Genomic DNA, 26076 nt, shown 5'->3' on the forward strand with positions numbered 1-26076 from the left:
TCCTATTATGTTTGATCAAGTCCGAACCTATTATCAAGTAAACATACTTCGTTGTTGTATTGTCTCGATCTTGTATCCATAGTCAATCACGCAAGTTATCTTGTTGTCGTATTGTCTCGATCTCGTATCAATAGACGATCACACGAAGTGTGAACCGATTAGTTGTACTGTCTCGTCTCAGTCCATAGACAATCACTTTCGAAGAAAGGACTTATAGGTGGAAAATTTTTAGATTGGGGTATATTTGGGTACCCTCGTCTTTTCAATTAGGCCTTCCAAATAAGATATCATATCATCTCATATCACATAAGCTAGGGTCATTCTACATCACAAACCTAGGGTTTACCCCTTTAAAGGTAAACCACCATTATTCATCTTCTTTGTAATATGAGTAGCTAAATCCTTTGTTGAATAAGGATGAATTCAATGTTCTAAGCGTAAAGCTTTGTTAATAATACATATCTATTTGAAGTTTTAATCATCATAGTTTGTTTTCACTATATCTAGGGTTTATGATTGATTCTTAGATTGGTTTGGGTGCGCAACCAGATTAGTCTATTTATCATTCTATTGCTAGTAGTGAGTTGAGCGATCCATAATTGTCGATCATCTCCTACACGAGTAGAGAACATGAGACCTTGCAGAGGGATTCTGTAAAGTAATCGTGTGTGGAAACAACATCAGTAAGTGAACCAAGTGTACTGAGCTTAATTACTGGGATCAAACCTAAATTCACAAACCCCAAAGCGTTCGATCGAGTTACACCTTGTAAGCGTACCTCAAGGCGGCTCAGTTGGATAGAATCCGGTGACTAAGCATACCTGTTATCCGGTGATACAAGGAGTTTTGGGGATAGCTAAGTGTACCTGTTATTCTATGGTTGGTGATGAATGGTTCTCATGGAAGATAAATAAGTATTATAATCCTGTTAACGCTTGTTAACGGCGAAGGATTCCTTAATCATCTCCTTTCTTCTAATTGTCTTTTTATTTATCTTAAAACCAATACCCCCCTTTGTCTTTTACTTTTTTTTGTTGATTCAAATAACCTATCAATTACACAGCTCTCCTGGGAACGATTTCTTACTACCGCTATACTACTAGTCAATTAGTGGAAAATATCTTTATTAATTTGTTGAGCCTGCAACAACCCAAACAAATTTTGTCGCCGTTGTAGGGGAGCAGTTGCTAATTGATTTGTTATTTGTTTAGCTTGTTTTTATTTGTGTTTTTAGATTTTTGTTTTGATTTTCTTTTTCTTGTGAATCGTCATGTTTCCTTACGGAAATAACATGTACGGAGCACAAGATTACTCATTCAACAGTGGTAATCAATATGGTTTTCAATCTCATTATTGTGACAACTACCAACCATCATATGGGTATAATCAAAACTAATCTTTTGGCTATGATCAATATCCACGAAACCTTACGGATATTCTCATACATGTCAACAACCTTATGACGGGCATGTAAGTGAACAATCATGAGGATGAAAGGATAGTTATACTTCTGATCAGTTTTTTTCTAGTAATGTGCAGATGACAGGGAGTTTGGAAAGACCTACTCCTCTTTATCATGTTCTTTCTTCATTTATGTCAAAAGAAGAGATACGGTCTGAAAATTCCATCGTGGATAATGGTGGAAAACGTATTAATATCAGAAAACTTTCTAAGCAATATGATCAGTTAGAAGAAGTTGGAGCATCAAAAAAGACTCTCGAAGAAATTAACAAGGTAATACGAGTGGAACTTCAACGTCGTTGGGATATTGAAGAGTATGAGGTTGACGAAGACTCTGATGAAAATGAGCAACCTTTGGAAAATCTTTGAAATAATGGTAATGTTATTCCAACTCCGGATCATAATAACGATCACTCTCCTATTCAAAAGGAGGATAATGGATATGACATAACCGTTGTTATCAATGGTGTAACGTACACAAGTGAAGATTTTAGGATTTGCACCAACGAACTAGACTTTCTGGGATAGGATTCTGATTCTGATGACGAGATTGTTGAAGAGATTGAGATTGAGAATGAAACAAAATTGATTAAAGTCGTGGAAGACCCAATTGAGCTTGGCAAGGATTATAATGATGTTGAGATTACGGTTGAAGCAGACGAAGAATGGTTAAATAGTTTGATAGAGGACCACGATACAAATGAGGTAAATAATTCATTGAAATTCTTTAAGAATGACGAGGATCCCGTAATACAAGAGATTGTGAAAGGTTCGTCTAATCCTTTGCATGATTCTACATCTTTTAATTCTCCTCTCCCAATTGAAATAGTTTCCGAAAGAGTCGTTACCCCACCCCCCACCCGCATACCCTCCTCTTTTTAAGGAGCTACCTCACTTATTCGGGTATATGTTCTATAATATTCTTCAGAATTATTTTTCTTCTAAGTATCCACCACTTGATGTGTTTGATTCTAGTATCGTGCAGGTTCACCAATCTGAGGAACCTTTTGAAGTTTCCGAATTCTATGTTCTCTATCCACTTACGAGTGTAGAAAGGACTAAGTGTGGGGGTTACTTCAATATTTATATTTTGTGCTAACGTTTTTGTGAAGCTATTATATGACCTGCAGATTTTTATTTGGAAGGATTACCAAGTTTTCATATTTTTGGTGTACATAGGATAACAATAACGTCGGGATAACGACGTTAAACGAAGCGCTTCATGGGAGGCAACCCATCGGTTTTGTATCTCTATCCATCTTATTTTGTTTTAGTTTTGAATATCATATCTTGCATTCCCATCTTAGATTTTACAAAGTCCTATATCCATAATGTAAGTTTTGACGAAACTATTTTCGTTAGAAAAATTCTAATTGCGTACTTGTCACCAAAACAGCTCCTGAGACTTTATACGGAGTCCGATTTGAATGGTTGACCCCAAATTTTAAAGAAAACAGACTCACCTTTCTTTTAAAAAAATAAATATGAATTTAGAGTCTTTTAAGTTGGACCGATTGGCCTGAACATTTGAGTTTCGGTATTTTTCCATAACTTTTTCAGATTGCATGTCTGTCAGTACGGAAGCCATGAAAGTCAGACTGTTTATCGAAACACTGTTCCCTTTTGACATGTTATAGAAAAGACGTAGGAAAACAACTTTCACTTGGGATGTTTTTCCTAGTTCCCTACCCATTTGTAAAGTTTTCGAGTTTTTCCAGGATGTTACGTCAGAAATCAGAATTTTCGGTTTTGAACATTGAGGACAATGTTGAGTTTAAGTGTGGGGGAATAGTTAAGCATGTTTGGCTAGTATATTATATTAGTGTTCACTTTCTTAGGCCACTTTTAGTGTGCATATAAAAAAATAAATTAAAAAAATCATACTCTTTGATTTCTTGCACTCTTGAGACTTCATCTTTTGGAGTTAATTATGAGCTATTTAGGATGACACTTTAAATCTTTTTAGGTTGAAATAGTTCTTACGGCTATGGATTGAGTCCCACTTTATCATTTTAAAATCTTTTATTATATACCTTCATAATTGAATGCGAAACTCAGGTGCTAGTAATGGTATGGTAGTCGTTTGAAAGATTCATCCTCGCAATTAATCATTACTGAATCACTTTCTTTTTATTTTTGCAGTTATATGTTTTTCTAAAGTGATTTGGTGGGAGCCTGATACTGTCGTGGATGTTGTAGCAAGGTAATCATTGGTTGAGTATATAAAAGCCCCAGACAATTGTCTTACACTCATAAAGAGTGAGCCATAAAAAAAACAAAAAAAAAACACATATATATAAGGCTCCTCTTCATTTGTCGACATTAATAATTCTGTGATAGGTCCGGAATTGCGGACTAATCATGTAGTCGATGAAAAAAACTATCATCATTATATAGAAAGTCAAAAAGACTATTGATGAGGTTCTCGATACTTGGATAACAGTATGTGTGAAACGTTGTCTCCGTCGCCTAAACAAGCGTGGAATGCAGGATCCAAGGAAACTATCACATACTTGATTAAAGGAAACATGCGCTTAGAGTATCTAATCATGTGGTCGAGTTAAATGGGTGCTTCTCTCAAGTATTGCGATATAAATAAAAATCCTTTGATGACATTCATACAAGTATTGTTGGTAACATCTTTCACTTTAGCCAACATTTTCACACTTCAGTTTTCTATTTCCATTCTCTTATCTATCCATGTGATTTCAGTATGCGAGTGTTGCGGAAAACGTTGCAACAAGTACGATGACTATTTTAGTAGAGTTTTGCAATCAGGTTGAGTGTTACACGTAAGTAATTTCTTACGTGTGATGATTGAAATGTATGTGGGATGTTTTCAGCTAAAGAACTTATGCAGGCTAATTATTTAGCTACTACTTTGTGTTTATCCTCAGTGGTTATTCCAAGGTGAGAAATTGGAGTAGGTTTTGTGGGTATACCTCTTGTAAACCCTCACGAGACTATAACTCGTCCACTAGGCACACCTAGGGGTTTAAAGGCATGTTACATTAGCTAAGTGTAACCGTTTTCTCAACGAAAGGGAGTTGTTGTATTTAGCATTAGTTTGATTTACTTTGCTCGAGGACTAGCAAAATCTAAGTGTGGGGTAATTTGATAAGTGCATAATTCATATGATTTTAGTATCACACTCCATACTCGTTTTAGCTATTACTATTGCATGTATTCGTATTATTACTCTTGTTTTCTCTTATTTGTCTCTATTAGGTGAAATCATCCAAAAAGGAGATACAAAGTGCTAAAAAGAGTCAGTAAGATAATTATTCCAAGTATCCAAGTGCCCAAGTCGAAGAGAAGTGGAAGAAGTGCGACGAAAATGAGCAAAACGCTCAAAATCAAGAGACGGGCCAAAGACTGAGATTAACTCATTCAAATTCAAAATTTACCATCACCATCTTGAAGATAATTGAAAGAGGAAAATAATGCAAAAAGAATGAGGTCATTCCGAGTTCAGACGAAGAAGTTGTGGGCAAAAGAAGCTTTTTATCGAATAACGAAGACAGGAAAAGTATCCAAACATGTATGCAAATGGATTTTCAGTATGCGAACGGGTATGCATACTTATTTCCCTGGATTTTATTACAAAATTAAGTATGCGAACGGGTATGCAAACTTGTGAAGGCCAAAATTCACGGTTAGGGTCTTTCCTTCGTAATTTCATGTCGGGTTCCTTAACCGACTAGGATACTTGGAGGCCAAGAATTGTAAACCTATATAAATATGTATTAGTCCTTCCAAAGAAGATATCGTATGATCTCATATCACATAAGCTAGGGTTATTATACATCACAAACCTAGGGTTTACCCTTTAGGGGTATTCCACCATTATTCATCTTCTTTGTAATTTGAGTAGCTAAATCTGTTAGAGCATTGCTCGGTCGAACTCGCATGCGTTGCTATCTCAAGCATGTTTGTCAATGTTAGTGATCAAAACTATAAGTCTTGATTTCTAGTCTACTATATCTAAGGTCTCGGACTAGGATAGAAAGTGTAGTTGAGCTCAAGAACTCCATGGCAATCATCATACAAGACGAAGGAATACTCAAGGAACCGGTGGATCTTCATCGACTAAAAGGTATGTGGAGACTTGAACTTATCTATCACTCAAAGTCTATTTATCTCCTATCTTGAGATAAAAGTCGTTTTCCTATATAGACTTAGATTATACACATTTGCTATTTCGAGCCGAGTTTATCTCACCTATCTATTTCTCGAAATATGTGTTGGTAAGATTTCGCTTTAACCAAGTTCATCTTTACCTAGTGACGAAAATCATGACAAGTTTCAATCACTTTGGAAATTGCTTACTTTGACGAAAGATAGTTTGTGAATAACAACTATAGAATATCAACGTCCTCTAAGAATGTTCCAATGATTTAAATGATAGTTTAGATTATATAACCATTGGAGGTTATAATCATTGTTGTGGAAACACATATATGTATAAGTCTTTATTCCTTGAACCGAAGTTTGCGAACTTTGTTGATCAAGAGAACCAGCATGGTGGCGTGAGCCAAGTACGCGAAGTCAGTCTGCGAACTAGCAGAAGTTCTTGTCCCGAAAATTTCTGCTGGAGTTTGTAAACTCCGTCCGGGAACTTAAGTTCGCGAATCCAGTCCGCGAACTAGAGTAGGTTATATCTAAAAACGATGTCTGTGAACTTATTCTTATATAAACTAAGGAATGCAAATGCAAACCGTGGGTGAAAAAGTGGGGGTACAACAACCACACCCAATATTTCGCTTAGCAATCTGTTTGGACAAACTCCAGTATACTTTCTAGAGAATCAACTAGACAGTCAGACTCAATCTAGATAAAAAGTATATCAAAGAGTTTATATCTCAATCTCTCGATTTGATATATACTCAAGCAAATAGAAATCTGCGAGTCTTTATCAAATACCAGAGAGATAACTTGGATGGTACCAAAGACCAATATCCAAGTGTCAATCAATTTGAATCAACAACCAAAAGGTCGGATATTCTAATTGATTGAACAACGCACAACCTGTGATATTTCAATTATATAAAAAAATATAATGCGGAAAAGAAATAACACAGACACCAGAATTTTGTTAACGAGGAAACCACAAATGCAGAATATCTTGTGTGTTCAATCTGGACTAGGTCCCGGGGTTTTTCTGCATTTGCGATTTCCTCGTTAACAAAATTATGGTGTCTGTGTTATTTCTTTTCCGCATTATATTTTGTTATATAATTGAAATATCATAGGTTGTGCGTTGTTCAATCAATTAGAATATCCGACCTTTTGGTTGTTGATTTAAATTGATTGACACTTGGATATTGGTCTTTGGTACCATCCAAGTTATCTCTCTGGTATTTGATAAAGACTCGCAGATTTCTATTTGCTTGAGTATATATCAAATCGAGAGATTGAGATATAAACTCTTTGATATACTTTTTATCTAGATTGAGTCTGACTGTCTATTTGATTCTCTAGAAAGTATATTGGAGTTTGTCCATACAGATTTCTAAGCGAAATATTGGGTGTGGTTGTTGTACCCCCACCTTTTCAAAATCCTTTGTTGATTAAGGATGAACCCAATGTTCTAAGCGTGAAACTTTATTAATATTACAAATCTATTTGAAGTTTTAATCATCATCGTTTGCTTTTATTATATCTAGGGTTTATGATTGATTTTTAAATTGGTTTGGGTGCGCTAACCAGATTAGTCTATTTATAATTCTATTGCTAGTAGTGAGTTAAGCGATTCGTAATTGTCGATCATCTCCTACACAAGTAGAGAACATGAGACCTTGCAAAGGGATTATGTAAAATAATCTTGTGCGGAAACAACACCAGTAAGTGAACTGAGCGTACTGAGTTTAACTACTGTGATCAAACCTAAATTCACAAACCCTAAAGCGTTCGATCGAGTTACACTTTGTAAGCATACCTCAACGCGGCTCAGTTGGATAGAATCCGGTGACTAAGCATACATGTTATCCGGTGATAGAAGGAGTTTTGGGGATAGCTATGCCTACCTGCTATCCTACGGTTGATGATGAATGGTTCTAATGGAAGATATATAAGTATTCTAATCCTGTTAACGCTTGTTAATGCCGAAGGATTCCTTAATCATCTCCTTTCTTCTTATTGTCTTTTTATTTATCTTAAAACCAATACCCCCGTTTTTCTTTTACTTTGTTTTGCTGATTCAAATAACCTATCAATCACATAGCTCTCTGTGGGAATGATCTCTTACTACCGCTATATTACTAGTTAATTAGTGGGAAATATCTTTATTAATTTGTTGAGCCTACAACAACCCAAACACTCTATCCTATTATCAAAATTTCGGACTGGAATGTAATTGAGACCGAATCTACCGTCATACCGATTCGGTTACATTCACACTCCAGATGCCTCTTGAATCTCGCAAAACTCTGCGCAGTTGATTCCCTTAGTTGGCGTCCTTAACAGCCTTAGAGTTGCTTCATCTCAATTGAAGAATTTAAACCAATCTGCCTCCCACAGATAAGCATATATGTGATTTCCATTTTGATCAAAGATCAAGGTGAGATAGGAAATTTTTTCCAATAGACAAAGTCTAGCAAACCTCAAAATCCGGTACTTACGACTCCCGAAGAGCAGCCAAGATTTAAGATTTGTAATCTGTTTCTTCCTACTAAAGCACTTCAACGCAAGATGACCTCCTTCACTGCAGTGTGAAAATACACGTGGATTATATGAAAACATTATCGGTTCATGATCTCTACTCAAAGTACTCTTATATACTGGTTTTTTACGCAAAGGTTTTTTCCCAGCTTCCTCATCTGAAATGGAATTCTCAATGTTAGGAAATATCTTTGAAAGTCCAAAGACAACATCAGGTTTTGAGAATTCTTCACTTATAAGAGCAGAATTATTCCTTTTACAGAATTTAAACTTTTCTCGAGCTAATAGAAGATCAGATTCGATTTTTTCTTTTTCAACACGAAGTTCATTCATCTCTGATGAGTGACTCTCAATTAGATGTTTCTCTCGCATCACGTCTTCCTTAACAGTATCCTCAAGACTACTAACCTTTTCTCGGTACATGTTAGTTTCTTGAATGAGTCTTTTGATATCGTCAGTGAAAGAATTGATCATGTCAAAGAGATCACGCTCTTTCTATATAGAGAATATTGAAGTTCATCAATATACTGAGCCTTTTCTTTTTCAAGATTTCTGATTCTAGAAACTTGAAAATGAATAATATCAGCAGCCTTTTTTAAACTTCTGGTAAGCTCCAACTCAGATTCCGACATGGAACCAATTATGTGCTTGGGAGTTGTATCATCATATCTTGATAACATAAGCTTATCTCTTCTAGATTCAGAAGAATCAACCAAGGAGTTATCCTTTGAGGTAAATCTCAAACACTCGGCGCAATCAAAATCAATTGGAGACATGTTGGTACCTGAATACAAATTCCTAGAGTATTTCAATCAAAGACTTGTTAGGTCTTTTGCATGTTTGCCTGCTCTGATACCAATTGAAAATGCGGGGGTATCAATATACACCACCAATTTTTTCTTAGGAAACCTGTATGGACTATACTCAAATACAATTCCTAAAATTATAACTTAATGAATCTCAATCTGGAATTATATGATGAGTTTATATCTCTTTCTCTCACAATTAATATGTAAATGGAGACAAGTCCTTGAACCTGATTATACCGTGAGACTTCTTGGACGATTCCAAAGATCAATATCCAAGATCAATCAAGTTGTATCCAACAATTATGATGGACGTATCTACTTTGATTGATTTTCGTACAACCTCTGATATTTCAATTATAAAGATAAACAATATAATGTGGAAAAAGAAATAACACAGACACCAGAAATTTTGTTAACGAGGAAACTGCAAATGCAGAAAAATCCCGCGACCTTGTCCAGATTTGAACAGTAAACTGTATTAAGCCGCTACAGACTTTGGCTTACTATCAAAACTTTGGAGTGGAATGTAGTTGAGACCCAATCTACCGTCACAGCGATTCGGTTACAGTAGCGCTCCTTACGCCTCTTGAATCTCGCAAGACTCTTCACAATTAATTCCCTTAGCTGTCGTCCTTTATAGCCAAAGAGTTGCTTCAACTCAATTCGAGACTTTAAACTAATCTTCCTCCCACATATAAGCCTGTATGTGATTTCCGTTTTGATCAAAGATCAAGTGAGATTGGAAATCGTTTGCAAATAGACAAAGTCTAGAAAACCTCAAAATCCGTTACTTACGACTCCTGAAGAGCATCCTAGATTATTATTCACCTCACAAGTAAGTCCTACTCCGATTTCGACAAATAATCGTTATAGAGGAATATACATATGGAATCACAAAGTCTGAGACGAATAAACTTTGCGATTTTTATTTATGCCTGTTGGAGCTAAAGGCTCAACAATCAGGATACACGTACTATCAAGATAAAGATAGTTGGACCTGGCTTCACGAATTCCTAAATGAAGTCTTTTTAGTCGCTAAACCTAAAAAGGTTTAAAGGAGAGGATGACTCTAGTTTATAACTAGGACACACAAGAAATTTGTCTGGGATTCAAAGATCCAAGTTGCTTGAGGTTCTCCTTATATAAACTCTCAAGATCAAGGTTGATTTAGATTTAAGCTAAGGTAGCTTTGGAATCAAGAAATCCATATCCACCGTTAGATGAATAACTTGACTTGAGGTTAACATAACAGAATATACACTCTGGTTAGGATGAACCGTAAACCGAACCGTGTACAATGACTTGTTCATGAAAGGTTATCCGAAACTAGCCTAACGAACTATAAGCTTAACCATTTATATATAAAACTTTAAGACTTTAATCTTGAGTCACAACCATAGGGTATAATGTGATCAAATATGTCTTAGATGTTTTTTTTTAGAGTTGTTCAAATGCCGATTATCTCATAATAATAATTCTAATGCATCTAAAAATATTCGACAGGGTAAGTACGTGTACTTACTTCCAGTTCGTGAGTTATTTTGTCATGGTACGTCTACCAGGTTTGTATACCCTTAAGACAAAACCGAGTTCAGGAGTTCACAAAATATTTTTGGTATGCGTACTAGGTATGTGTACCAACCTGAGTTCATGTGCAAAATAACTTTTTGGGTTTGCATACTTGGTATGTGTACCCAAAATCGTTGTCGAACTATATCTACGCTGATACGTGTACTGGGTACATGTACTGCGGCTCCGGGCCTATAACAGTTTGCGCCAGTATGTAAGTTGGTACGTGCATTGTCCTGTATCCAGTTTTATAGTAGTTCTATATCTCTCTAATAATCAATTTGAAACATTCTCAATAACATCAATGACACATATCATTGTTACATACTATTTTCAAATGATAATCTTGAACCATAATTTAGGTCATAAACAATAAATTGTTCTTAACCAAATTCATCAAGTATGAACAAATATTCTTAAGCTTAGTCAACATATTTCGAGAATAATTAATAAGATAAACTTGACTCGAAATTTCTGTTATGCATGTAGAGTCCAATTTAATCATGCGACAATGTCTCATAGATAAAAAGGTGAAAACTTGAGTAATAGGTGGTTCGATCTTCACTTACCTTTTGTTGATGAAGTTCTCCAAAAGCTTAGGTTGATCTTCGCCTTCAAATGGTAGAACGCAGTGATGTCTGGTACTCAACTACACACTTCTATCCTAATCCGAGACTTGACTAAATGTTGACTAGAAATCAAGATATAGTTTTGATCAAATAAATTTGACAACAAGCTTGAGATATCAACACTTGTGAGTTCGACCGAGCAATGCTCTAACTGAAAATGCGGGGGTCTAACAACCACACCCAATATTTCGATTAGCAATCTGTATGGACTAACTCCAATATACTTTCTAGAGAATCAACTAGACAGTCAATCTAGAGAAAAGTTTATCGAGGATCTCTCTCTTGATTTGATTTTACTCAAGCAAATAGAAATATGCGAGTCTTTATCAAATACAAGGATAATAAACTTGGATGGTACCAATTGTTGTAGTGTTAAGATTGCGGTAAATAAGAATTCGTTGCTCGGACTTGTAAAGATTTAAAAATAAAAATATATACAAAAAATATTAACAATATGGGCAAGAGTACTATGACTAAATATACGGCCGTTTTTTTCATTTTCAAGTGGTTCGGAAATTAATTCTAACAATTATAGTTCAAAAACAAAACAAATATTAACTCTAGTTTATTGCCAAGATAGATTTTATAAAATATTAGTTGTATTTTATGAGCATGGCGCATCAAAAATCCCTAGGACCAAGCATACTCCATCAAATAAAATCACAAGTAATTAATCTAAAATCTTAATTCAATTAAAATTAGTGCAAAAAGTAAATAAAAGAATTAATTAAATTACCACATGGATGAATTAAGGCTTTCTCCGTCGTCCCAGTGCTTGGGTTTAGCTCATTATAGTGAAATACCTCTCAAAATATTTTATTAAGCTCAATTGGTGTTTACAATGAAGAGAAAATGGAGAAAAGGGTGAAAATCGGTAAACTGCAACGCTTATAAGCGTTACAGAACACCGTTACAAAGAACGATAAAAGAGTGCTGCTGTTGTCTGCGTAGCTGACTACGACCCACAGTGACCGGTCGTTGTCACTGTTGGGGAACGACTGTCTTTGGCCGTCTGTTCTTCGTGTTCTTCCTCTTCATCAATGGCAGCAGCAGCAGCAGAGAAAAATGGTGATTCTCCCTCTGCAGCCTTCTCTCCTCTCCTCCCAACTCTCGACCACCTCTCTACTAAACCCAAGGAGTCCTTTTATACCCAACAACCTTCAAAATATCCTTGATTTAATCCCGAATATCTTCCAATATTCTTCACAGCCATATTCGATGTTTCTTTCCCTGTGGACTCTGTTCACGCATTAATGGCAGATATTTCGTTTTTTCAATCTTCTAGGATTCGATATAGGTACCATATATTCCCTCTTTACTCGAGTATCTTCCACAAACCCAACAGAGAACTCGATATTCTCTCTCTGTTTCCAAAAATATTGTTATCCCCTGTTTGGACTTTGATCTTCTCTCCCGGTCATTTCATCCCAACTTGATCGCTAAAATCATTTGCATTCGGCCTGTTTAGCCTTAACAGGCTTAACCCAATAATTTCCAGCGATTGAATCTCGCTAGAATTCCTCCAACAATCCGACCAAACTTCAACAACGTCTGCATGTTTTCTTCCCGCCAAATTCATTTTTTTGAATCGTGAATATGGTGTCCCCTTAGCCTGGACTGGGGTGCGAATAGCAGATGCCTTGGGGGTGACCTGGGGGTGCCCCTTAGTAATTAGGTTACCCCTTATCCAAACTTGGGAGTCCGAATAACACGTGTCCTCCGGGTGCCAAAATCAATTTTTCGAGCCGAATTTTCTTAAAATATTTATTTCCAAAAAAAACCTACACATACATAAAATAACAAAATTAGTACAAAATCGAGTGCCAACAATATATAGTATTGAGAACAAATTGGACACAAAAATATGTCTATCAAATACCCCCAAACTTATTATTTGCTAGTCCTCGAGCAAAATTTATTCTTGAAAAGTGACCGAGTTAATCTCGGGTGGGTTTATCAGAGGTGTACCCACAAAAACCAATACTCCAGACCCTAGCTATCTACGAAAAATCTTGGAAAGCACTAAAGAACCTCCTTGGTTGGCATACTTATTAATTACAGGAGGAAGTACCCTGACGCGAAATTCCAATTGCTGTATACGAGTTTGCACTCAAGCATACTAAAATTCATATAAGTGACAGAGCTCTACTAAGATAGTTTCACGATGGACATCATACTCGGAGTCAGACTAATCACATGAAAATATTAAGAAGATGGAAAAAGAAAAATGTAGTTGGTTGAAAAGTGAACGGTGTTTCCCATATCTGTCTGAAGGCCTCTGCCAAGGTGAACCTAACCTAAATGACTGAGATACCGGTCTGACTAATATTAACACACTGGAATATACAAGGGAACCAGTGGTCAATAATCCTAACTCTAGGTCAACACAACTGGCATATACAAGGGTACCAGTGGTCGACTTTATTGAATTTTATTCCGTTTGGTCAAATGGTCTGGTCTAAAACTTCTTTTTTTTTTTTTTTTTCATCATTTTTTTTTAATACTCAGTCACTCTATTTTACCCTAGCAGTGGTAACAACTTGAATTGTGTGCCCCACCAAATCACTTGAAATAAAAGAAAACTAAAAATAGAAAGTGAAAAGGACTCGACGAGATATGGCGAAACTATCATGTTAATTCTAACACCTGAGCTCTGTGCTTTTATGAATAGACTCTATAGATGTTTCCATCTAGTCAGATTGGTTCCTCAGCTCCTAAAACAAAAATGTTTCCATCCACTTAGATTGGTTAGTGCTATCCTTAATAGGCGTAAATTTCTAGGCTCTGGAGTTTATTTATTGCAACTAAAAAGTTTCTCCCATACCCCCAAACTTAAATCTAACATTGTCCTCAATGTTCTAAAGATAAAATTAAAAACATGAACAAGGAGAAACGGTTACTATTTGAAGTAAAAGAGTTAAGGAAGGATATTACCGCGTTGCGTGAGATTGGGTTACCTCCCAAGAAGTGCTAAGTTTAAAGTCTTCAGCCAGACTAAGAAAGGTTTAATCACCTCGAATCATATAGCAATAGCCGAAATAATTGTGGGTTATCGAAACCAAATAGAGCTATCACAAGTAAAAGGAATCTGCAACAAGCCAAGAAAATGAACTTGTACTGCATACCCTTATCTAGTTTCCTGATTAAGATACCTATGTCCCATTGTGGTTCAGGTTCAGGTTCTATGAAAGGATCTTGATAGAAAAATTTTCATTGGATGCACTTCCTCATAGCTAAGATCCAACAGTTCAGGTTTAAAAGTCTGGAAAAACTCAATTAAAAATAATAACAACCTGAATAAATGGGTATCCTTAAAGTCAATCAGATTTGACTTACACAGCTGACCACAAAGAGAGTGGTGGTCTTCCTTAAACAGATGTGTCGACCCTAATCTCCTAAAGTAATTAGGTTTAGTCTCAAAACTTAATAATTGACACATCTGAAATTTATATGTTCCCACAATTGGTAGAAAAGTTTTTGGTGGGAAAACAAAATCAATCTTGGTATTATTGCCTGGGTTAACCACATCAACCAGAGGATGGGTTTCTAACATTTGAGACTCTTGTTGGATATCATTAGGTTCTGGAAAACGATTATGAAGATAATCTTGTAAGATGGTTGAAGCATTGATGTCAAGTCCCAAGTGAGGGACCTTACTAAGAGTTAAAGCACATGGAGAATGATACTCACCCCCAAACTTAGAGTTTTCGGCGTCTCTAGATAGACTGGTCATAACCTCCCTAATTTCTAGGTCGGCGATTGATTTTTCTAAGTCAGGTTCATCCTCGCTAATCTCTACGAGTTCATCTAAGACTATTGTTTCTAAATCGTTTGACTCGATCTCAAGATAAACTGGTTCCTCTAAACCATCATCGGTTTCGTAAACAGGATATACTACATCGTCTGAAACGGGGGTATCTCTAGTCAAATCCTCGTCCTTTTGAATAGGTGAATAATTTTTAAAATTATTAGGATCTGAACCAGAAATAATATAATCATTATAAGGCTCAACTGGGGTAACAAATTCCTGATCACTATTCCCACATATTTCAGATTCTTCATCATCACTATCCTCATCATCATGATACAATTTTTGAAATTCAAGAATTCTCAATCTTTGTTCCAAACTACATGGTCTATGTTTATAATATTTCTCATAGATCGTTAGAGGTGATTCCTCAATAAAAGTTGGAGTATCCATATATCGCTGCCCACGCATATATTCACCAAGAGTCATTTCCGAAGACATCTCTTAATAACGAGAATTTCTAGACATATATTCTCGCAACGTCATCGCAGGTGGCGTCTCCTCAAAAGGATTCATCACCGAAGAAATATAAACTACAGAGGGATTCTATACAATCACAAACAAGGCCGACTCGACTCCACCAAAGCAAACCTAAAGATTTCTAGCAAACAAAAAGCATGATGGCTCCACTTAGATTGTTTCTAGACCAGCTTCTATCTTTCGAAAGGGAATTCGTTGCAATTTGAGCAAACCCCTCTGGAATCAATCCGAGTCAAAGTAAGTTGAATTGAGGCGAGGGAAGCTCAGTGGAGCTTTGATACCCAAGGCCTCACCGCTATCACAAGGCGGCGCAGTCACGCATTCAACTCACAGAAACCATCATGAACTTTGGAGTGTGCTTAAAGAGCAACCAATATTTTTCGAACGAGTTTCCTATTAAGCTCGTTACCTTATCGGTCTCGTTCTATTCCAAATTTTAAGCTTGGGTTCGCGTTAGGTTTTGTTTTCCTAAGGCGGGCAAGAAGGGAACGGTGATGAAATCCGAACCCTTATCTTGTTTAGGTCAGGACTTGCCCTTTACTAGGAAAATAAAGACAGTCCGGTTCGTCCTCAAACAATTATCACCTTAAGGCAGACAGTAACCCGCTTGCAGGAGATTCGCGGGTGTTTCGATTGGACTTACCTCCCGTACCAGACGGGCGATGAACCGTTGTCGTCGACTCGGGCCACGACTCCTATGCCGTGTGCGAACCCGAGGGGCCGAGACGATATAGTAATCGTCGTCCTTCCCTGCACACAGTTTATATAATAATTTTTTTTTTTTTAATAATAATACCCTTCCGTAGGGTTAAAAAAATAAAGTCCAATTGTTTAAAGTCCAAAATAAATAAAAAAAAATTACAGTTTTCCTCACACACTCTAAAAAAATTAAAAATAAAATAAAAATAAAATCCTAAAATTGTCCTTTTTTTCTCCTCTTTTCGCTTTAAGATTTTTCCTCTCCAAGTCCTTAGTTTTCACTTTGAACCTGCAAAATAAAGACAAAAAGAAACGTAAAAAGGAACAAACAATTCTAAAAAAAATAATAAACTTAAAAAAAATAAATCAATCTATATACAAGTCCGCGTCGGTGGCGCCATTTTGTTGTAGTGTTAAGATTGCGGTAAATAAGAATTCGTTGCTCGGACTTGTAAAGATTTAAAAATAAAAATATATACAAAAAATATTAACAATATGGGCAAGAGTACTGGGACTAAAGATAAGGCCGTTTTTTTTATTTTCAAGTGGTTCAGAAATTAATTCTAACAATTATAGTTCAAAAACAAAACAAATATTAACTCTAGTTTATTTCCAAGATAGATTTTATAAAATATTAGTTGTATTTTATGAGCATGGCGCATCAAAAATCCCTAGGACCAAGCATACTCCATCAAATAAAATCACAAGTAATTAATTTAAAATCTTAATTCAATTAAAATTAGTGCAAAAAGTAAATAAAAGAATTAATTAAATTACCACATGGATGAATTAAGGCTTTCTCCGTCGTCCCAGTGCTTGGGTTTAGCTCATTATAGTGAAATACCTCTCAAAATATTTTATTAAGCTCAATTGGTGTTTACAATGAAGAGAAAATGGAGAAAAGGGTGAAAATCGGTAAACTGCAACGCTTATAAGCGTTACAGAACACCGTTACAAAGAACGATAAAAGAGTGCTGCTGTTGTCTGCGTAGCTGACTACGACCCACAGTGACCGGTCGTTGTCACTGTTGGGGAACGACTGTCTTTGGCCGTCTGTTCTTCGTGTTCTTCCTCTTCATCAATGGCAGCAGCAGCAGCAGAGAAAAATGGTGATTCTCCCTCTGCAGCCTTCTCTCCTCTCCTCCCAACTCTCGACCACCTCTCTACTAAACCCAAGGAGTCCTTTTATACCCAACAACCTTCAAAATATCCTTGATTTAATCCCGAATATCTTCCAATATTCTTCACAGCCATATTCGATGTTTCTTTCCCTGTGGACTCTGTTCACGCATTAATGGCAGATATTTCGTTTTTTTAATCTTCTAGGATTCGATATAGGTACCATATATTCCCTATTTACTCGAGTATCTTCCACAAACCCAACAGAGAACTCGATATTCTCTCTCTGTTTCCAAAAATATTGTTATCCCCTGTTTGGACTTTGATCTTCTCTCTCGGTCATTTCATCCCAACTTGATCGCTAAAATCATTTGCATTCGGCCTGTTTAGCCTTAACAGGCTTAACCCAATAATTTCCAGCGATTGAATCTCGCTAGAATTCCTCCAACAATCCGACCAAACTTCAACAACGTCTGCATGTTTTCTTCCCGCCAAATTCATTTTTTTGAATCGTGAATATGGTGTCCCCTTAGCCTGGACTGGGGTGCGAATAGCAGATGTCTTGGGGGTGACCTGGGGGTGCCCCTTAGTAATTAGGTTACCCCTTATCCAAACTTGGGAGTCCGAATAACACGTGTCCTCCGGGTGCCAAAATCAACTTTTCGAGCCGAATTTTCTTAAAATATTTATTTCCAAAAAAAACCTACAAATACATAAAATAACAAAATTAGTACAAAATCGAGTGCCAACAATATATAGTATTGAGAACAAATTGGACACAAAAATGTGTCTATTACCAATGACCAATATCCAAGGATCAATCAATTTCCAATCAACAACCAAAGGTTGGATTTCACAATTGATCGATAAAAACGCACAACCTGTGATATTTTAATTATATAACAAAATATAATGCGGAATAGAAATAACACAGACACCAGATATTTTGTTAACGAGGAAACTGCAAATGCAGAAAAACTGCGGGACCTAGTCCAGATTAAACACCACATTGTATTAAGCCGCTACAAACACTAGCCTACTACAAACTAACTTCGGTCTGGACTGTAGTTGAACCCTAATCAATCTCACACTGATTCAAGGTACAGTTGCGCTCCTTACGTCTCTGATCCCAGCAGGATACTACGCACTTGATTCCCTTAGATGATCTCACCCACAACCAAGAGTTGCTACGACCCAAAGTCGAAGACTTTAATAAACAAATATGTATCACACAGAAAAGTCTACAAGGATAGATAAATCTGTCTCCCACAGATAAACCTAAAAGTTTTGTTCTGTCTTTTGATAAAAAATAAAGGTGAACAAGAACCAATTGATAAACCGGACTTATATTCCCGAAGAACATCCTAGTATTATCAATCACCTCACAATAATCTAAATCGTATGGTAACGAAACTAGATATTGTCGAATCACAAACGATGAGACGAAGATGTTTGTGATTTCTTTTTATCTTTTCCTATCGGAGATATAATCTCAAGTCAATTATTCAGTTGAACTCGTACGATAGAAAATGGCAAGATAAGATCGCTCAACTACAAGAGAAGTAGTTTTGTCTGGCTTCCCAATCCCAATGAAGTCTTTTCAGTCGTTAATCGACAGGGTCTCGAGAAGAAACCTACGACTAAAGGAGAATCGACTCTAGCAGACCAACTAGTATCACACAGGAGGTGTGGGGATTAGTTTTGCACAGTTGCTAGACGTCTCCTTATATAGTTTTCAAATCAAGGTTTGCAATCTAAGTTACCTTGGTAACAAAGCATTCAATAATCACCGTTAGATGAAAAACCTGATTTATCCAAGATAATATCTTTCAACCGTTAGATCGAAACTTAGCTTGTCACACACAAATTAAATGTATTCATTTAGGTTTGAGTAACTGTACCTAAACGTGTACATTGGTTGGTTCACAAATGGTTGACCAATGGTTAGCCATATGAGTGCTTTCATATTAACCGTATTCATCTTTCTCATAACTAGTTCAAATGACTCATAAGATCTAGTTCAAGAGTTGTTCAATTGCTTAGGTCTTTATACATAGACACAATTGAAACAAAATCGGTTTGATTCATTTGAATCAATTCATGAACAATATACCCACGGTTTGCAAAGATTCCATTCCTTATAAAAAAAATTAATTCCATGAACTACCGATTTGAAAAATAACTAGCTTGGGTACGCGTACTTTAGCTACTGGATTTTGAGTTGGTTTTAGTTTCCAAACTCAGCATACTTTTTTTGGGTGAAAAAGTTCCGCCAGTATGCGTACGGGTACGCGTACCTAAGGTGACTGGTTTTTGAGTTCGTAAAATTCAAACTCAGCAGAATTTCATGGACGTGAACTTCCGTCAGTACGCATATGGGTACGCGTACCCAACCTGTCTCCTTCACCAATACCGCATGCACACACATGCACGCACTTGGTTTCCGGCACATGGATTTATACGCTAATGTGCGAACACACTATATGCTCACATCTATAAGTGGTTACATATTCTCAACTCTACATTTCAATCGTTGAAAAATTCTTCTATAATGTTATAACAGTCGTTAGACATAAAGAATCGACTATCGTCATCAAAGATATTTTCAAGATTGAAATATCATCATGAATTTCGTCAGGGGTAAAGATGAAGATGGTTAAAGCAAAAGCTTACCAACACGTATTTCGAGAAAAAGATAGGCGAGTAAACTCGGCTCGAAATAACAAATGTGTATGTATGAAAACTATCATACTTATACGACTTTTTTCTCAATAGTAGGAGATAGAGTAGATAGACTTTTGAGTGACAAGATGAGTTCAGGTCTCCACATACCTTTTGGTCGGATGAAGTTCCACTGGTTCCTTGAGTAGTTCTTCGTCTTTGCAAGATAATCGCCATGGATTCTGGAGCTCAACTATTCCTAACTATCCTAGACCGAGATTTAGTCATAAGTATACTAGAAATCAAGACATATAGTTTTGATCACTAATATTGACAAACATGCTTGAGATAGCAATGCATGCGAGTTCGACCGAGCAATTCTCTAACAGTCTCCCCCTTTGTCAATTTCAGTGACAAAATTATCAATACATATGAATTACAAAATAAATAAAACTTTGTAGCTTCTCGTCCACATGCTTGATATCCTTTGTGCTTCAACATTACTTGAAAACTTCTTCTTTTCCAAGTACTCCCATGATTCCATAGATGTTCAATTCAACATCATAGTTGTTGAAGTTCCGTAGCCATAAAAATGAGAAAACAAAAGCTCTCGATCATTGTTATACAGTGTCATAGTATTATTACACACCATCAAAGTTCTCATATCACAACTTCGACAATAATTCTATGGTGATATGTATCACTCCCCCTTAGTTCTCATATCACAACTTCGTCTTTTCCAAGTACTCCCATGATTCCATAGATGTTCAATTCAGCATCATAGTTGTTGAAGTTCCGTAGCCATAACAATGAGAAAACAAAAGCTCTCGATCATTGTTATACTGTGTCATAGTATTATTACACAGCATCAAAGTTCTCATATCACAACTTCGACAACAATACTATGGTGATATGTATCACTCCCCCTTAGTCAATACTTTCGTCTCAACATGAAAACCTCCTTGCATAATGGCACGTAAAGCACGTAAACCATATGTATTTGTAGTGTGAACTACACATTAATTCTCCCCATTTTGACAATAAAATTGGCAAAGGTACGAAAACGGGATCTTAATGAAATTTCCACGAAGACGCTTCAAGACCAAAGAAAAGTACATATCAACTAGTTTAGATGCAATCATAAAGCCGAGGCTAAATGCATTCATCAAGGAGTTTATAAAGATACAAGATAACCCCTAAATAATTCCACAGCCGCACTCCCCACAAAGATATGGAAATTAAGCGCAAGTTCAAAAGAACTCTCCCCCATTTGATGTCATTCCCAAGAGAACAACAAGAGCGACCTTACTTTTACAAGAAATGAAGGATTTTATTGGACACCAAAAACCATAAAGAAATGATTTTCTATATCCAAAATTCTCAATTAAACTAACCACAAGAGAACCTATGATCAATTTAATCGGAATACACAACCAAAATAACCACAGACGAATCTATGATTAATCTAGTTGGAAATGCTCGACATAAGAGAGCTTACGGAGCTACGACTAAGTTCACCATAAAAGAATGATTAACTCAATCGTCTTATGCTCAACACAAGAAAAACTTATGGAGTATTACAGTATACACATAAAATATGGATCAGGGAATGATCAATATTGCGGCATATACAAGGATTCATTCTATTTTCCATCACTATTTGCACAATGACATACAATAGACATAATCCTTGTAAACAAAAGATTTTAACCTATCTTCCATAAATAATTGACATAATAGGATTAACTTTTGTTTGTCAAAAGTTCATCGATCTTGTATCAATACTCGCATATCGACATATAAAAGAGATAACTTTTGACATCGTATGGGACAGTAATAGTTCAAGGACGCAAACAAACATATCCCATAACATATTGAAATATATAAAACCATAAATATTAATACTTCAAAAATCATCTTCCAAACAATTTTTAGAATTTAAATAAATAAACCTAAAAAATTAAGATGAAAAATGATGGACATGGCTATGTGTACTCACAATAATGGCTATTCCAAACTCTAGTTATTCTTCCTAAGACATAAGAAATAAATTCTCATAAGAAGACTTTCTAGACATTAATAAAGTAAAACATCAACTTTAAAACCGACCACAAGATAAATCAAAGTTCCCGTTCGGAAGCTTCGCGGGTTTCGAGGATTTTGAGCTTGTGATTCATATTATCAACTGCGTCTTCGGAGAAGATATCCTTGTTGAGAAAATCTTTAGCCTGTGACTTTATGAAACCAAGGTCAGTAGTAACCTTTTTCACCTCAGTTCGGATCACATCAAGATCCTTCATTGTATTAACAAGTCGCAGTTTTGCTTCCTCAAAATACTTAAGAAAGTCATGAACCACTTCAGCCGAAACCATATCCACATTCTCAACATCTTGGTGTGAGTAGGCATAGTAGCACGAAGCATTAGGTTCACCTTCTTCTACAAGAGTTCTTTTCTTCCTCCCTTTCGATTCAACACCAAAACCTTTTTCAAGAAATCCCTTTGCAAAATCACCATATTTAGATGAAGAAGAAGACATTCTTGATAACCCAGATAATAACCTAGAGTATGCGTACGTGATGCGTAACTCAATAGGTCGGGCATTTAAGGGGTTTCTTAGGGAAGGGATTTTTAGGGTTTCCTTAATTGACTCGTGGAAGTTACATGGGAACCTGTACGAGAACAATCTCAACCCAAGACAAAAAGTGGTGCGTACACAACCTTGTTGAAGGCTCTTGCAATCAAAATAACTCAAAAAAAGTCTCATAGAGAAGCAACTTTTTAGAGTAGAAGAGTAGCACTTTGTTTAACCAATCAAACAATTAGAAATTTTGACCATAACAAACAAATACTTGTGCAAGCATTTTTGCAGGATACACATGCTAAAGACGATAAGAAGTCAGCATGGGAATCCGAAAAAACACCATTGACGACAAGTATACCTGAACATATCTCTCAACCAGGATTTTTGTGTGAGAGATTTCAACCTTGTGATTAATTGGCACAAGTATGAGTCTTCCGCTCATTAAATGAAAATTGTCTTTGGTTATCCTTCTTTCTTCGAGACTTTAGAGGACACCCATTATGATATGAACAGTTGTCATTACTGCTATCATGACAAGACTCATAGTATTGATTCTTACGGGAAGATTTTCTGCTGGAGAAGGTTGACAGCCTGTTGACGATTTCTTTATAACCTTTAATAAACAACTTTAGGTTGTCATCCATCTGCACTCTTCACATGAAACATGATTCACATCATTCAAACTTCCCGAAGAACATATTGGAAACACATGATTTAAAAAGAAAAGGAGTAGTAGATGAAAACTAAAAAACTTTTTACTGAAAAAGATTATAGATTACCCTGGATACACATCATATCAACACGTTACTTGCCCCATTTCAAGTTATATACACATGGGGAGGAGCCTTTCTTTAATCAAGTGGCATGGTATGCAGAGAAATTCTCATGCATTTCTCCGGGTTGATATTTATGCCATGTACCAGATATATAATCATACTAATGATGATACTCAGGGTTACTATAATTATTTCGTATCCTTTTCTTAAGGAGTGACCTTTTCAGACACTTAGAGTCTACATTTAACTCACTGGAAGTTTTGTTATCAGCTTCTAATGAGTTGGTAGAGGAGAAAGTACGTACATCATGTGCACATGATTTGATGGGTACAGAACTTTTTTCAGAACAATTTTTTTCCTCAATCGAATGGAGTTTTTCTAAGAGTTTAAAAACACTTTCAAACTCTCTAGATAGATCTTTGTCAGTTGATCCATTCAGAAAATATTCTTCAAAAAGATTAAGAGTAAATCTAGCGAGATTCCATTCCTTTGAGCGTTGACTACGTTTTTTTAACCATCTTTTCTTAGAAGAACATGTAGTTTTTCCTTTGGACTGTTTTTCACCATCTAGGATTTTAGATGGAATATGATTATTATGAGTTGTTAGAGAATTGCTCGGTCGAACTCGCATGCGTTGTTATCTCAAGCATGTTTGTAAATGTTAGTAATCAAAACTATAAGTCTTGATTTCTAGTCTACTATAGTTAAGTCTCGGACTAGGATAGAAAGTGTAGTTAAGCTCAAGGACTTCATGGTGATTCATCATACAAGAAGAAGAACTACTCAAGGAACCGGTGGAACTTCTCGATAAAAAGGTATGTGAAGACTTGAACTTATCTATCACTCAAAAGTCTATCTATTCTATCTCCTACTTCTTGAGACAAAAAGTCGTATGCTATATATAGACTTTAATTATACACAGTTGGTATTTCGAGCTGAGTATACCTCGCCTATCTATATCTCGAAATATGTGTTGGTAAGATTTTTGCTTCGACCAAGTTTATCTTTACCTAGTGACGAAAGTCATGATTTGTTTCAATCACTTTGAAAATTGCTTTGATGAAGAATGTTTCAATGAGTGGAATGAGAGTTTAGATTACATAACCAATGGTGGATATAAGCACTATTGTGGAAACACATTTATGTATAAGTCCTATTCCTTGAACCAAAGTTTGCGAACTTTGTTGATCAAGAGAACCTGAAGAATGGCGTGAGCCAAGTCCACGAACTGCCGAAGTTCTCAAACTCGAGAATTTATGCTGGAGTTGACAAACTAGTGCGTGAAGCTAAGTCCGCGAACCGGCGAAGTTCTCATCCCGAGAGTTTTTTTGCTGGAGTTTGTAAACTCTGCCCGGTAACTTAAGTCCGCGAACCAATTCTTCTAACTTAAGAAGGTTATATATCTGAAGATGATTTCTGAACTTAAACTTAAAAAGACTAAGGAATGCAGTTTGCAAACCGTGGCTATAAATGTTCATGAACCGATTCGAGTGAATCAAATCATCTTTGCTTCAATTGTGTCTTGTGTAGTTACATAAGAATTCTTTGCAATTGAACAACTCTCTAACTAGTTCATTTGAGTCATGTGAACTAGTTATGGTGAAGAAGAACATGGTTGATATGAAATGCTCATATGGCAAACCTTTTGGTTAACTATTATTGAACCAACAAGTGCATACGTTTGGGTATGGTTAACAAACCTAGAAGCGTGCATTTCAATTGTGTGTAACAAGCTAAGTTTTCGATCTAACGGTTGAGAAATATTAGCTTGAATCTAAATCAGGTTTTCATCTAACGGTGGATATTGATTGCTTTGTTACCAAGGTAACTTAATGGAAAACCCTAATTTGAAAGATTATATAAGGGGACATCTAGCATCAATGCAAAACTAATCCCCACACCTTACGTGTGATACTAGTTTGCGTGCTAGAGTCGTTTCTACTTTAACCTTTGGTTTTCTTCTTCTAAAACCAGGTTAACGACTTCATTGGGATTGTGAAGCCAGACCGATACTACTTTATCGTAGTTGTGTGATCTGATCTTGCATCTTCTATCGTACGAGTACAATCATATTGATTGGCTTGAGATTGATATCTCCGATAGGCAAGATATAAAAAGTAATCACAAACATCTTCGTCTCATCATTTGTGATTCCGCAACATCTTGTTTTGTTACCATATGATTAAGATTGTTGTGAGGTGATTGATAACTCTAGGTTGTTCTTCGGGAATATAAGACCGGATTTTCAATTGGTTCCTGTTCACCTTGATTACTATTAAAATACGAAACAAAACCTTTTAGGATTTATCTGTGGGAGACAGATTAATCCTTCGATAGACTTGTCTGTGTGAGACAGATTTGTTTGTCATCAATTCTTCGACTTTGGGTCGCGGAAACTCTTAGTTGTGGGTGAGATAAGCTAAGGGAATCAAGTGCGCAGTATCCTGCTGGGATCAGAGGCGTAGGGAGTACAACTATACCTTGGATCAGTGGGAGACTGATTGGGGTTCAACTACAGTCCAGTATGAAGTTAGCTTGGAGTAGGCTAGTGTCTGTAGCGGCTTAATACAGTGTGTGTTCAATCTGGACTAGGTCCAAGGGTTTTTCTGCATTTGCGGTTTCCTCGTTAACAAAATTTTTGGTGTCTGTGTTATTTCAATTTTCGCATTATATTGTTTTATCTTTATAATTGAAATAATACAGGTTGTGCGTTAGATCATCAATTAGAGTAATCCAACCTTTGGTTGTTGATTGTCATTGATTGATCCTCGGATATTGGTCTTTGTTACCATCCGAGTTATTTCTTGTATTTGATTAGGACTC

This window comes from Papaver somniferum, chromosome 1 (assembly GCF_003573695.1).
Source record: "Papaver somniferum cultivar HN1 chromosome 1, ASM357369v1, whole genome shotgun sequence".
NCBI lineage: Eukaryota > Viridiplantae > Streptophyta > Magnoliopsida > Ranunculales > Papaveraceae > Papaver > Papaver somniferum.